This window comes from Protomyctophum bolini, assembly GCF_963924005.1.
Source record: "Protomyctophum bolini genome assembly, chromosome: 6".
NCBI classification, from domain to species: Eukaryota; Metazoa; Chordata; class Actinopteri; order Myctophiformes; family Myctophidae; genus Protomyctophum; species Protomyctophum bolini.
The window spans coordinates 30,650,994-30,665,041 of record NC_137867.1 but is presented as its reverse complement, the minus strand read 5'-3'; positions in this window follow the sequence as shown (position 1 = coordinate 30,665,041).

The following is a 14,048-nucleotide window of genomic DNA, read 5'->3' as shown; positions in this document are numbered from 1 at the left end:
CATGTGGACAGAGAGAGGGGCTGGTGGTCTGTCTCACAGCCGGAGGGGCCAGCGGGGCCCTTTGTGTTGCTAATCGGGGTCATTTGCTGGGAGATGTTTGCATAGCAGGATTGACGGGGAGTAGCTGGTTGGTTGTACATGGTGAATGTAATTGTGTCGTTGGAGCATGTTCAGTCGCATGATGAATATAATAAAGAATGTGTGTATCTATCTTATTGATCTATCGATCTGAATCAGGATCACATCACAGATTTACAGGTTTAAAACTCCATCGTTTTTGTTATTTCCATAAAAATGAAATGGAAGAAGAAGTTCTACATATATACACATATATACCTGAGGTAAGACATAAAGGTGCGTGAGCATAGCAGCAGATATACTGTGTATGATATGCTATTAGTTGCGTTGTACATGTACAAAGTGTCAGCGTGTGTCTACCGCATGATCCACATTTTAGTGAAGGTTCAATGAGGAAGATCTCTGTGAATGAGAGGCCAGCACCATAGACATATAAAGGCTCTGGAGCGTATGTGCTCAAGGGAAGGCAACATTTTCCCGAGATTCCCTGCGAAGCATAGCGGAAGCATGTGTGTACGTCACAGAGTGCATGTGCAGTGCAGTGATATGCTGTGATTGGCCAGTAGTCACTTGAGTGGCAGCGTGACGTAGCGTGCCTTCCACTCTTCCGGTGTACTTCCTCCACCAGTGTAAATTGTTCCGCCCCTCCTTCGACATACGTACATGGCTCCAATGAACTGCAGCGGCCAATGAGGCGTCTATTTTTTTCTATGGCCAGCACACCTAGCCAATCTGCAGTCAGCCAATCAGTTGATTGGACTCCGCCTTTAAATATCACTGCCTCTGACACTTTTCAGTTTGCAACAAGCAACCCACCTCCATCCCCCAACTCCACCTTGTCCATCTAGTGTTGAGAAGGAAGGAGGTTCACCTGCACTGCCACCATGCACAGTGTCTAGACTGCAAGTGCAATGGTGGGGTTCTCCCTATTAAAAGCTAATCAATCAATAAATGCAAATAGAGTCTAATCGCCAAAATGTTATCTTATAATAAAAACTATTCATTTGCAACAACTTGATCTCTCCTTTCATTGAAATAAGGTAACTAACACTGGTATAATCCACAGGTAGGAGCAAAAGTCTAAGACCAGCCTGGCGTCAGGCAGTGATCATCATGCCGGGTGGATGCTGTTCATGAACCTGGTTGTTGCCCTTTTAATACTGCAGCATTGCCCAGTCATTGTAGGGATTTGAACTGTTTGTGGCTGGGGTGATGCTTAATTCTCCTTGATGGTGCCCTGACTACACACCTGAATTGCAGGGAGCTCACCTCCAATGATGCGCTCTGCCAGAGCAATCACTGAGAGTATACAATTGATAGCAAATGCACCCGTACGTGTCCATTTGTTTCCACTTTCTGAGTTAAATGAACACTGAGGATTTGACTATGTAGTACTGGGCATCTCACCCTTGTTAAACAGTACAAGTGATAGTTCCATTAGGTCCTGTCTGTGTATTGGGGTACACTAATAGATGGTTGTGTGTCTGTGGCCTTGGGTAGGTACACATACTCCTCGGCCCCGGCTCATTTACTATAAATGGGCTGTCTATCTGGGACTGCTGAATATTGCATGGGCCGCTGCACAGGCATGGGAAGGCCAGCCAAAGAGCCTTTTCAAATACAGTCATCATGTTTCACTGTTGCTTTCCAAATAGTGAGACAGGCCATTGCGCTGTGTACAGGCTGGGGGCTTTCGTACAGTACACAGGCTGTGGTAGTAGGCCTAGACTGTGTAGATAGATCTACAGTACATTTTACAAGCTGTGGTACAGTAGTACACTGTATCGAGATACAGTACAGGCTGTAGTAGTACAATAACTGTGTAGACACTAAATACAGGCCATGGTATAGTATACAAACTGTAGATATACTGAACACTACAGGTTTGGTAGTACACGGCATTGTTATACAGTACACTACAGAGTCTGTGGTAGTACTCTACATCAGAGGTTCCCAACCACTGGTAGCGTACTAGTACCACTGGTGGTACCCAAAAAAGGAGGGAAAAAAGACAAAAGTGGAATGAAATATTTATATTACTACAGGTAATTCTTCTGACCAAGCAATTGGTTGAAATAGGCTATCCAGCAGTGCTGAAATCAGCCTGACGGTACACAGTAAACACATTTAGAAATTGGTTGAGTTTTGTCAGAACAGCAGCATTATTGGCTTAGGAATAGAACAAAAAGGGCAGGTCTACGCTCCTGTATTTTAACATCAGTTATTATGATGGTACTTGGAGAGCCACATATTTTCTGAGGTGGTACTTCAGTATAAAAAGGTTGGGAACCAATGCTCTACATAGATACAGTGCACAATACATAATATTGTAACTGGCAGTTTCAACAATATAAAACTGACAGAATTACTAAAAGTCATGTATATTTATTCTCTACACAAAGACTGCGTACATACTGCATACAGATTATATAGATGCTGTGACCATGCTTTACATAAAGTGAGACTTGTTTCTATGTGTACAGTACAGATACTATAATAGACACAATGTGGGTGTTGTGTTGTTAACTGCTGGGAAATGATAACTGCTGACCTTGTCAGGTAAGTATAGGTCTGAGAGGAAGAGATAGAGGGGAGAGACAAAGAGAAGCAGTTAATCTTGTTTGTTCTTCTGGATAGAGATGTCTTGCTGTTATGTTTCGTAATGGTGGTAATGGAAGAATTATTGTATCTTCTTGGTTCGTATAAAGAGAGACATGGGGGGAGGGGGAGAGGTCGAAAGAGTATGAATATGAGTATGAAGGGAGAGAGAGAGATTAGAAAACAAGCAGCCAAATAGAAAGAGACAGGCAGTGAAATAACTAAAACTAAATGTCAGAGAGAGGTGAAGATTTACTGACCTTCCTCCTCCATCTTCCGCTCTCGTATCTGTCTCTCTTTATTATCCCTTTCTCTGTATCTCATCTCTACTAGTCAGATCTCGTCTTTTCTGTCGATCTCTCTACTCTCTCTCTCAATCACATCTCATCTCTTATGGCAGGCACTCTACTGTCTCTCTTTGCCACTCAAATCTCATTCTTAATGTCTGTCTCTCTCTACCTCTTCTGCTCTCCAGCTCTCCTCCCTAGCTCACTGACATAATATGTAAGTGGAGTCTCGCATTGACCCTATTCTCCCAACGGCATTACCCTTTGGCCTGAGAAGAGGACAGGAGGTATATGGTATAGCGTATGAATAAACTGTGGATATATGAATATAGCTTAAGGGAAATATTTCTCATCATGAACTCCAAGGCCTTGTTATCTTTGTACTAAAGAGAACTCACGGCCATTAAAACATAATCATGTTTTCACATGTTTACCTAATATCTTTGTTTCTTTGAAGCATAATGTTTTTAACTTTTTTCCCCTTTCACTAAGCTTGACTAGTATTTACCTGGTTATATAGGTTCATGTTGCTTACTCAGATTTCACACTTGTAAATCACTTTGGAGCATCTTGTCCGTGCGTGTGTTACACGATTCAAGGTCAGACTTGCCATTGACTGCACATCACATACACAGACATTAAGACACGCACGCACGCACGCACGCACGCACGCACGCACGCACGCACGCACGCACGCACGCACGCACACACACACACACACACACACACACACACACACACACACACACACACACACACACACACACACACACACAATATATGTGTAGGTATAGAAAATTAGACACACACACATGAAGTTTAATATAATAACATAAGTTTAACATAATCACACTATATCTAATAGCCTACATCTAATAAACATGGGGCCTGCCAAAATGTCTAATTCAAACAAAACAGGCATATGCACCCATGAGCCATTTTTTGTTTATCATAAAGTAGTTTATCAATAGCCTAGAATAGCACCCCCTAGGTGTATCTCCTGGAATCACCAGGAAACTCACAGAGCTTCGTTCTTTCCTATTGGTTGGCTCCAAGTACCAAGCAGGGTGTCATGTTATGTTACAAAACAAGAACAGATCTACAAGCTCACAACAGCGTTGCGACATGGTTGCGACGTGACGTGTTGTGAGCTTGTAGATCTTTCATTTTGACAAGCGACACACAGGTACACTTCACTGGACAAGAACGCGCGAGTTTCGATTCGAAAGGCTCACGAGCAGAACGAAACGGTAAACTATCTCCTTGAGACTGTCCTTCTGAAAAGAAAATAATACAACTGCGTCACGATTCATCAAGAAAAATAAGAAACCAGCTTGTTGAGTGAGTGTTAAATGGCAATGCGTGGCTTTTGACGTTACTGGGGAAACTTTAATTGTGTTCTTTCTTTGTTTTGTACCGTGTTTTGTCGTGTATATGCTGTGGGCATTGAAGACGGTGATAGCTGTTTGACGAGCCTCCCATGTGGAAAAACACAGACTTTAACTAGTGGTAGCCTGGTAGGTAGGCTATAGGCTATCTTGACGTGTAGTTGCCCAAGTTAAACGACAGTATTATAGAACCAATTCAATTCAAATGAGCTTTATTGGCATTAGAACACACACACACACACACACACACACACATACCAAGGTCCTTGCTACTATAGCTACTAGCTTTGTTGAATGTTTTCTGTAATATCTCATTTCAAGTATAGGTATATGAACTGTGTGTGTGTGTGTGTGTGTGTGTGTGTGTGTGTGTGTGTGTGTGTGTGTGTGTGTGTGTGTGTGTGTGTTAGTGTGTGTGTTAGAATTTTCAGTGTTTAATTATTATGACTGACAGTATGAATTTCTCTTTCTGATTATTTTCCTTTAAGGTACCCAAATAATCTTCAGTAGCCTATGTTGAAGTTCTTTCAATGTGATAATGGACCACCCATTCCTTGGGAAAGCATTGATCCGGATATGTAAGTATTCATTTGTATTGATGTTGTTACCTTTACCATACATAATACTACCTGGTCTGCTATTTTTCCACCTACACCAAATCTCTCATTTGCATTGTGTTGCATTGTGACACGTTTATATGAACTTGTAGATCTGCTATTTACAGTGAGTGTTTGCCCCAGAAATCTCTGTCCAAACCAGGGGGGCAGTCAGACAGATATTTTGTGAAGCCACTAAGGAAATCGGGATTTCCTGAAAATTCATATAATGGCCTGTTGTGGCGCTGTCATTGGGCTCAAAAAAACCCATAGCTCCATAGAGATCCATGTATTTGGGCCCAACTTCACCTATAGACTGTATTACCTTAATAAACATGGTCATGAATACTTTCTGCTTCCAGTCACTAGTTTAAAGTCTCATTTCTAATGTCATAATGTTCTTTTTGGATAATTATGGTCCCATTTATTAAAAAAATTACCATAAAGTCGCATATGTTCTGAGGGGCGTGGCTACCGTTACAGTCTATGAACGGGATCCCCCACCCACTCGAGTCAAAATAAAAACCAACAAAGTAGAAGGTGGGAAGTCCCGCCTCGTTGTCTGGGCCAGCCAATGGCTCAGCTGGGCCCAAACGGATCTAGAAAGATGGCGACTTACAGTGCAAGGGATTTCAGGCTTCATTTTACGTTCATGTTAGACCCGGGGAACGCTTTGTCCATATTTTTTACAGTCTATGGTCCAAACCTAGAGCTCCTCAAAGAAAGGTTTACACTAATTAAATTGTACCACAGAAACTTTGTGTCCAACCACAGCACAGAAGAGACACTCACAAGTTCCCTTGTCTTAGACTATCCAAAATATATAGTACAGTAATGTGTCAATTGTCTCCACATTTCATTGTATGAGTTATGGCTATATTTTATACATGTTTCTTCTACTTTGCCTTCATCAGCACGTTTGGGATCTTAGAGATATCACCAACGTTGATGTGGACCAACAAATCCTCACTAAGCTCTCTGCAATGGCACCTTCAATCATTCAGGTCTGTACTATTTCTTTTTTTGTACATCTTACAGTATGTATACAGTACCTCCTCTGAAGGACAGGTTTCTGTGTATGAAATGCACTGTAGCCTACATATAAAGTGTTGATGTGATCAAAATCTTTAATTGGTCATTGATCATTGTCCATACTTTTACGTATCTGAATACACCAGCAGGAAGCAGGCTGGAGAACAACAAGTTTGCTTGAACTACATACAAATACTACTGATCATTTCACTTCAGTTCACTAAGGCGATGTTTGTTATGTGTTCTGGTGTCTAGTTGATGAGGTGTTCTCAACACTTGGGCTCATTAGAAACACCAGGAGTTCATTCCCAGCGTAAAAGGCAGCTGTAAAACATCTGAACAGCCGTTAATCACAGATAAATGCACTGCCTCGCCAAACAGCTCTAAAATTATCTGACACATGTAGGAGTGAATTATACAGCACACATGCACAGTGCACACCATTATGCTGCATGCACAGTTGCACACATGCATTGGCCATCATTGAGCAACATAAAACAAATCTCTTTGTATTTCATTTCCTGCACTTATTTTTTTCACAAGTAGTGCCATTTCTCAAGGTTTTGTGAATCCATTGTTTGGAAATAAGGACAGTAGAGGAACTTAGAGGAATATCTAAGTGTGCATTTTACAATATTTAATTTGAGAGACTAAATAGCATAAACTCTGCTTGTATTCAGATAGCAATTTCTGACCTTGCACTTTTGGAGGATTCGCCAAGAGAGCACATTTTCATTGTTCTTGTTCTTTTTGCTAAGATAATGAGTGACTTTTAAGTCACTTTAAATCTCTACTCTTCTCTTTAACCACTTGATCAACTCTGTTTACTAAGAATATAGGGTTTAAGTAGTTATGTACAACATTAAATTGTACAACATATTTATTTTTTATCCCACAATTTTGTAACTCATTTTTTACCCGGTGCCAATTGCCTAATATAAGCTGTAATGCTGGGTGCTACTCTCCAACTGCGAACTTGTCAAGCCAAGAGCCCCCAATTGAACTCATGCTTCCTTCAATGCATGAGGAGTGAGCAGGCCGCTTTTTATCACCTGACAGGGGGGAGTTTCCCTGGTAAGAGGTAGCGTGTGGAAAGAACACGTTATTCCAACCAGTTCCTTTCCCCTCCATCATGTATAGAGACCAGGATTACCCTAGCGGACATGGGGAGAACATGCAAACTCGGAGGAGAGAACACACCCCCACCATGTTTGAGCTAGACCTAACAATAAGATTGTGTGCAGCGCCAACCCTTACTCCTTATCCCAAAATGTATTTGCCATTTTTTACTACTTTGAAAAACCTTTTAACATAGTTCAACTAGCCAATCTACAAGCTCACAACGTGTTCAGGTAGATCGGCTAGTTGAACTACCGGTATTTGAAAAGAGTTTTCTAAATAGTAAAATATGGCAAATATGTTTCGGGGTATAAGGTGTGACGCAAGATAGGGCCCCGGTGTATTGGCCATTGGCATGTTCTACTAACGGAACGTTGACAACCAGGGAGATAAAATCCTGTGTCCATTTTACTCGTGAGAGTGAAACAAATGTATAACACACTGTAACAATCCACTTTTGCAACAAAGTCAAGACAAGTCAGACAAGTAAGACCTAAGAACTGTCCAAAAGATTAGAAGTCCCACAGACACCTACCCTAGCATATGTCATATTTCACAAAATGTGGATCGTCATGTGACCTCAAGTCGCTTTTGGATGAAATACACTAGAGCAGAGAAGACAGAATTGAGATGAGAGAAGAAAATTGTTCAGGCGATTGAAGTAATTAGTTGAATAAAGGATTTTTCCCACTGACGTCCGTATTGTCTTAAGCGATTTAGTTGAGAAAGACTTAGGAGACTAACCCTAGCAATAGAAGAATACAATACTAATCGTAGCCCTGCAGTAGTATAATACATTTTCTTCCTTACATGTCTCCTAATGCAATTGGTGCCATCTATGGCACATAGATCATGTCTGCATTAAGGCTCCACCCACTGTTGCCTTTGTCAATTCTGTATTTAAGTCCGACGTCATTTTGTAGTCCTACGTTACGTCCAGGTCCAAGTGGCACCAGCTCCCATCCGCCTCTCATTGTAAATAGAATATCTAAACACGTGAATCTTTTTACAATGACGTTATTTTTCAGAAAGGAAGCCATTGAGGGTTAAATGGGTCTTAATGCTTCCAACTCGAGTAGAATTATTAATGTTCTGTACAAGTGTCCATGACGAAGAAAATATATGATGTGGAGACAATAAAGACCATTATTATCATTATTATTGAAGGCGGTAACAGTCCATTTGCTCAGTACAATATTTCTGTGGCATATTTAGAGAGGGTTGAGTATGTTGAATCTAGTTTGCATTTAATGAGGATATAATGAAATGAAATAAAATGGCGATAGTATTCAGTGTGGGGATTTGGGAGACCAGTAGCTTTGTTGTTGCAAGGAAAGCGGTAAAATGAGACTTTCATGGTTGTTTTCGTCTCAGATTTAGTCCGACGGCAGGACACAATATAACTATAGGGACACAAAAGCGACCCGGAAGTATCTCTGGAGGGGGCGCTCACATCAAGGCTGAAATACTGAATTTAAATAGGAAGCAATGTCAGCCTACTGTTTCCTCAATGCTGTCTCTCATTGGCCTAAAGGAATATATATAACTTAATTCTATAGTAACAAACTTGATCAGGGTAACATAAGGAGCTGTTGTGGATAGCTCAGTCATTAACATTAAGCAGTAACTTAAAGTCATTATAATGCATTATATATGTAACATTCATTTCAGTTGTTTATTATTATTAATCGTAGTTCCATGTTATTACAGTATTTGTCTATCCAGAAGGAATGCTGAAAAGAAAATGTTTTAGGATGCTTGACGATATTTTTTGGAAATCAACAAGTTGTCAGGAAACTTTATAAAAATGAACAGTTCCTGTGCCTGCGTCATTTTGGGCCGACACTGCAGTATTATTTGAGTGTTTAAAGAATGGAATGGTTATTGGAAATGGACAGTTGATAGATGGGAGATAAACTCCTGTTTATCTCCCATCTATCATCTATCATTAGAACAATTGCATGCGCACGTGTGAGAGAGAGAGAGAGAGAGAGAGAGAGAAAACTGGAAGTCTAGTGTCAGCAATTTATTGTAGCTAGCTAAAGGGTCAAAGCTCAGCTCCATTCTGTGTGTTCAGCCACAGTCACCTTGGCTGTTTTGACAAACCTATCTAAAGAACAGCATTGGACCACTTTACACATAGCATAATTCATATTCCAAATAGTAAGTAAACCGTTTTATCACCTCCATCCAGGATCAGGATTTTAGTTTTTTGTTTTAAAGGCACCAAAATGCAAAGATTGCATGCCTTGACTATAAATAGGCTCCTATTGTACTGAACTGTACAGAACGCTGCTGTAGACTTTTGTCTGAATCCAGGAGAAGAGAATATTATTTTACCTTATGATAAAATGTGTTAGTTGTTAACCCCTTATGTGCGCAACTTGAGGTCTTCAGCAGGAACCTGACGGTTGTTCTTGAGCAAAGGAAGACTCAAGACAATGGGTGATCGTTAGCCTGGGGGGAAAAATTGTCCATTAGTCTGCTGGCCATGCCAGGCAGACGGCAGGCGTGTCTTTGCTGTCAGGGGCTCTTGGTTCTGGAACAAGTGGTCTGAGTTTATCATGATATTTTGTGCAGATGATGCTGTGTTTTGTAGTACATAATAATAACAGGATAAAAAAAGAACATTCCAAACTTGTACATTTTAGTGTCATGACAGAGTATGAATACATTACATTGTGTAGAGGGAAAACTAAGGAGACGTTTCAGCATGAAGAACTTCACACCCTCTGGACTGGTACACTGATACATTTCATTCTACATGCATACAAAGTACTAGAGTCCATATTACACAATGGTCCTCTCGCCTGCCAAATGAATAAATGAATAGCATTTCCCCCCCCAATGAAACCCACTCCACATGCACACACATATACAGTACACACACACACACACACACGCACGCACGCACGCACGTGCATGCACACAGGAGAAAGCCCTGGGAGTTGTCATGGTAGCTGAGCTAATGTAAGAATGCTGCTGTGCATTACCATATCACTGATAGACAGAGTGAGAGGAGAGAGAAAGAGAGAGAGAGGGAGGGAGAGGGGAGAGAAAGTTAGAGTAGAGTGATAAAGAAAGGGGACAACCCAGGACATGAGTTGGAGGTATAGAGAGAGCAATAATCTTTCATAGTCATAATTCATGCTCCATACCATGACATCGTTGTTCATGAAAACAATAGATAATGTTAGTTGCAAGCTAATGTAGTGTTGCTTGAAAATGTGTTATTTGTGATGAGCGACACCATCCTACGATGGAGTACGCTTACGCTGTAGGTTAGACTCAAGACAGAGTGAAGACGCACAATGGGAGAGAAAGAGGGAACGAAAGAGGAGGGGGAAATAGAGAGAGCCCAGAGAGAAGCCCTTTTAAACTGGCATGCTGAGTGGTTTCGTGTGTGTGTACTGTATGTGTGTGTGTGTGTGTGTGTGTGTGTGTGTGTGTGTGTGTGTGTGTGTGTGTGTGTGTGTGTGTGTGTGTGTGTGTGTGTGTGTGTGTGTGTGTGTGTGTGTGTGTGTGTGTGTGTGTGTGCGTGGGTGAGTGGGTGTGTGTGTGAAGGCGTAGGGGGCAGAGCAGTGAATACCGTGGAGTGACAGGCGGGGATTAGGGAGGTGGTGCCAATGAAAAGGAACCTGATGCACGCATGCACACACACACACACACACACACACACACACACACACACACACACACACACACACACACACACACACACACACACACACACACACACACACACTATGGCACTCACACACACACACACACACACACACACACACACACACACACACACACACACACACACACACACACACACACACGTACACACACACAGAGTAGACCTACTCACTGTACAAACAGCAGATACCTATTTGATTATGTATTATGTATTAAGTTATTATTGTTTATACAGTATGTATTTTCCAACAGCAAAGTTTTTGTGTTTTTGGGGGTTTGTAATTTTTTTACAAAAGTTATTGAGTTTTGTACTGCACCTATTATACAGTACCTACTTGATTGCAAAGTTGCAATGTTACATAACGCTGTTTACATCATTTATTTAGTAGGGCTTGGATTTAACATTTCTTATTGTTTGATTGTTTTTATTTCACACTTGCTGTAGCAATGTAGCCCCTTTGAAATTCATTTTAGAAAGAGATGTGGGAGTGTGTGTGTGCGAGAGAGAGAGAGAGAGAGAGAGAGAGAGAGAGAGAGAGAGAGAGAGAGGTGGTGGGGGGAAGCTCATAACAGCAGTTGAGGAACTGAGGCAGCTAAACCCACAGGAATGGCCATGTATATTAGTTATGAATGCTCATAATTGCCTAGATTGCTTAGATTATAGTATATTGAGCCCCGGGGGAAATTATCTACCGAGATTATCTACCAGTAATTAATAATCAAATGTCCAATCCAGTCAAATGTCTTATTTTGGGGGTTTCCTCGATGTTCAATGAGAAACAATTTGGAAAGAGCACGAGTCTCTCTGGAAGTGATGCTGATGGCATGGCTGAGACATTATTTGCATCAAATTCTAACCAACTCTGCATTGGTGAGAGCTAACTACCTTGAGTTATTTTCGGTGTGTGTGACAATGGTGTGCAACCAAATCAGGCGTTAAACAGCGCAGAATATACCGAGGCAAAGGCTGGTGTCAAAATGCATCTGAAATGCCAGAAGTTGTATTTGTGATCGCAAGAAGTAATCCTTCACAGAGCAGAACCTCAGTCTTGGTGTTATTACTCCAACTTTTAGAAAAAGCCTCAACCAAGAATTCTTGCTATTCTTGCTCTAGGACTCGCTGTAAACGGAACCTGACAAAAGCCACACTAGCGATAAAACTGTCTGAGTTATGTTTAGTAGCTGCAGCATTTAAGACTGTTTCTCAACAGCCATTCCCCTGCTGTCCTTGTGGGTTAAGAGAAGTAAAATTCTATTACAGACACCTTCTCCATTCCACCAAATCTGACTTTGACGTGAAGTTCAAAGCTAGAGAGGGTTGTTGCAGCTAAATTGTATTTTGCTTTCCTCCCAAAATTCAGTCAATCCATCGTTTCTTTTCAAAGGGAAAGCATGGTAGACCGCTCTACAATGTCCCTGAACAGCAGGTAAGAGCTATTCTAGTTGACAAGGTTGAAGTGCCGATGCCAGTTCATGCTGAGAGACATGATAACCAAGCTGTAACTTGAGGAAGTGTCTTCATTACTTCTAAAAAATCTTTGGCCAACTGCTGATTCGGTCTGGCTTATTAGCCAGGCTAGTACTAAACAGGCATAGAGCCGCGCTCTCCGCTGGCTGCTGCGTGGCCTGCGCCGCGCTCATGGGACCGGACCTTATAGTCTTAAAAAAAAAATTAGTGGACCTTCAGCATTTCTAGTTGAGGACCCCTGGTATATATCACAGACATAGACATAGAAAGGTATGGGTTGTGGGTATCTTGAGAGGAGGTACACTGTGATGCACGTGGAAGCTTCTGCTTTTCTCATTGAAGCTTCTGCTTGCATCACAGCGGAGTAGGCCAATCAGAGGCTGGTGGGGGCGGGTCTTTTCGTACGCAGCTCTTAAGAGGCTGCATTAGCAACCGGATGGAACTGGAACTAGAAGCTGGAACTTGCCAGACACTCGGCCAGTAGTCACTTGAGTGGCAGCGACGCAGCATGCCTTCCGCACTTCTGCTTGACTTCCACCTTACAGTGCTTATGATACGTGTCGCCCCAATGAACTGCAGCGACCAATGAGTCATCTAGGTTTTTATGGCATTATATGCCATAGGGGGAAGTGAACAAATAACACAAAGCACTTAACCCAGCCATCCCCCCCACCCCCCATTGCGTCAGTGCAGATAATTAATCACTGGTTAAGAGGAGAAGACAGTGGTTGTACTGGCCAGCCCTCGGGTCAAGAAGTATGTGCGACCGTGAGGAAGGGTGTTGTGGTAAAATAACATACGTCGCTGCTTATTGTGGATTGGAGCTTGGACTAAATAAAGGTTAAAACTACTTACTCATTTGAAATGTTTAAACACACCCACTTGTGCACAAGGGGCTTTACGTGTTGCTGCAGTTGTTGAGTGGTGCAACCACTCCAAGGAACAGGTACAATACAGTATAATAATGTACACAATACACATGCACTTCCAGCACACATGCACCACATTTGCTAAATTGCACGCGTGCCCACACATACTAAAAGTCACACACTCGCACACGCACAGCACACACATGGTCACACACAATTCTCATCTATATTCAGTACATGCACAGTGCACACACAAAACAAACATCTCAAACATCTATAGGCTACAGACTAGTATATGCAAGCAGATACACACGCACATACATCACTTTTCACAACTCCACAGTGCATAAAACAGGAGCAATATGCGTGAAAGAAGATCCAGTGATCCATCAATTCCCATTGGTTGTATGAGAGAGGAAGCGGGAGGGAGTTATTGACTGGGAGAGTAAATTCACTGGCTTATTCACTGTCAACAGAGCCCAGCAGCCAGTCTAATGGAAAATCTAGTGATACTGCAGCAGCAGGGCTGCTTTTCCAACTGAATTTACACAGTACAATGAGTGTACAATGCTGAATGCTTCCAATTTTATTTCTACACTCTTGGAGTTTCATTATGGTTAAATTTACACTGAGGATGTGTGTGTGTGTGTGTGTGTGTGTGTGTGTGTGTGCGCGCGCGCTCGCGCGCGCGTGCGTGCGCTCGCGCGCGCGTGCGTGCGCATGCTTAAGGTTTACTGGTGGTGTGGGGCCTATCATTATGGATGATCCTTGTGGCCAGACAGGCAGATCCAATCTGTGTATCACAGAGCTAAATATTACAACTACAGTAGCTGCCCCCACCTGCGGCTACAGGGACGTGTAATAAGCCCGGATGTGGTTTGGCTGGCATGTGTGTAGGTGGCCAATAGTCATGCTTAACATAGCATGTG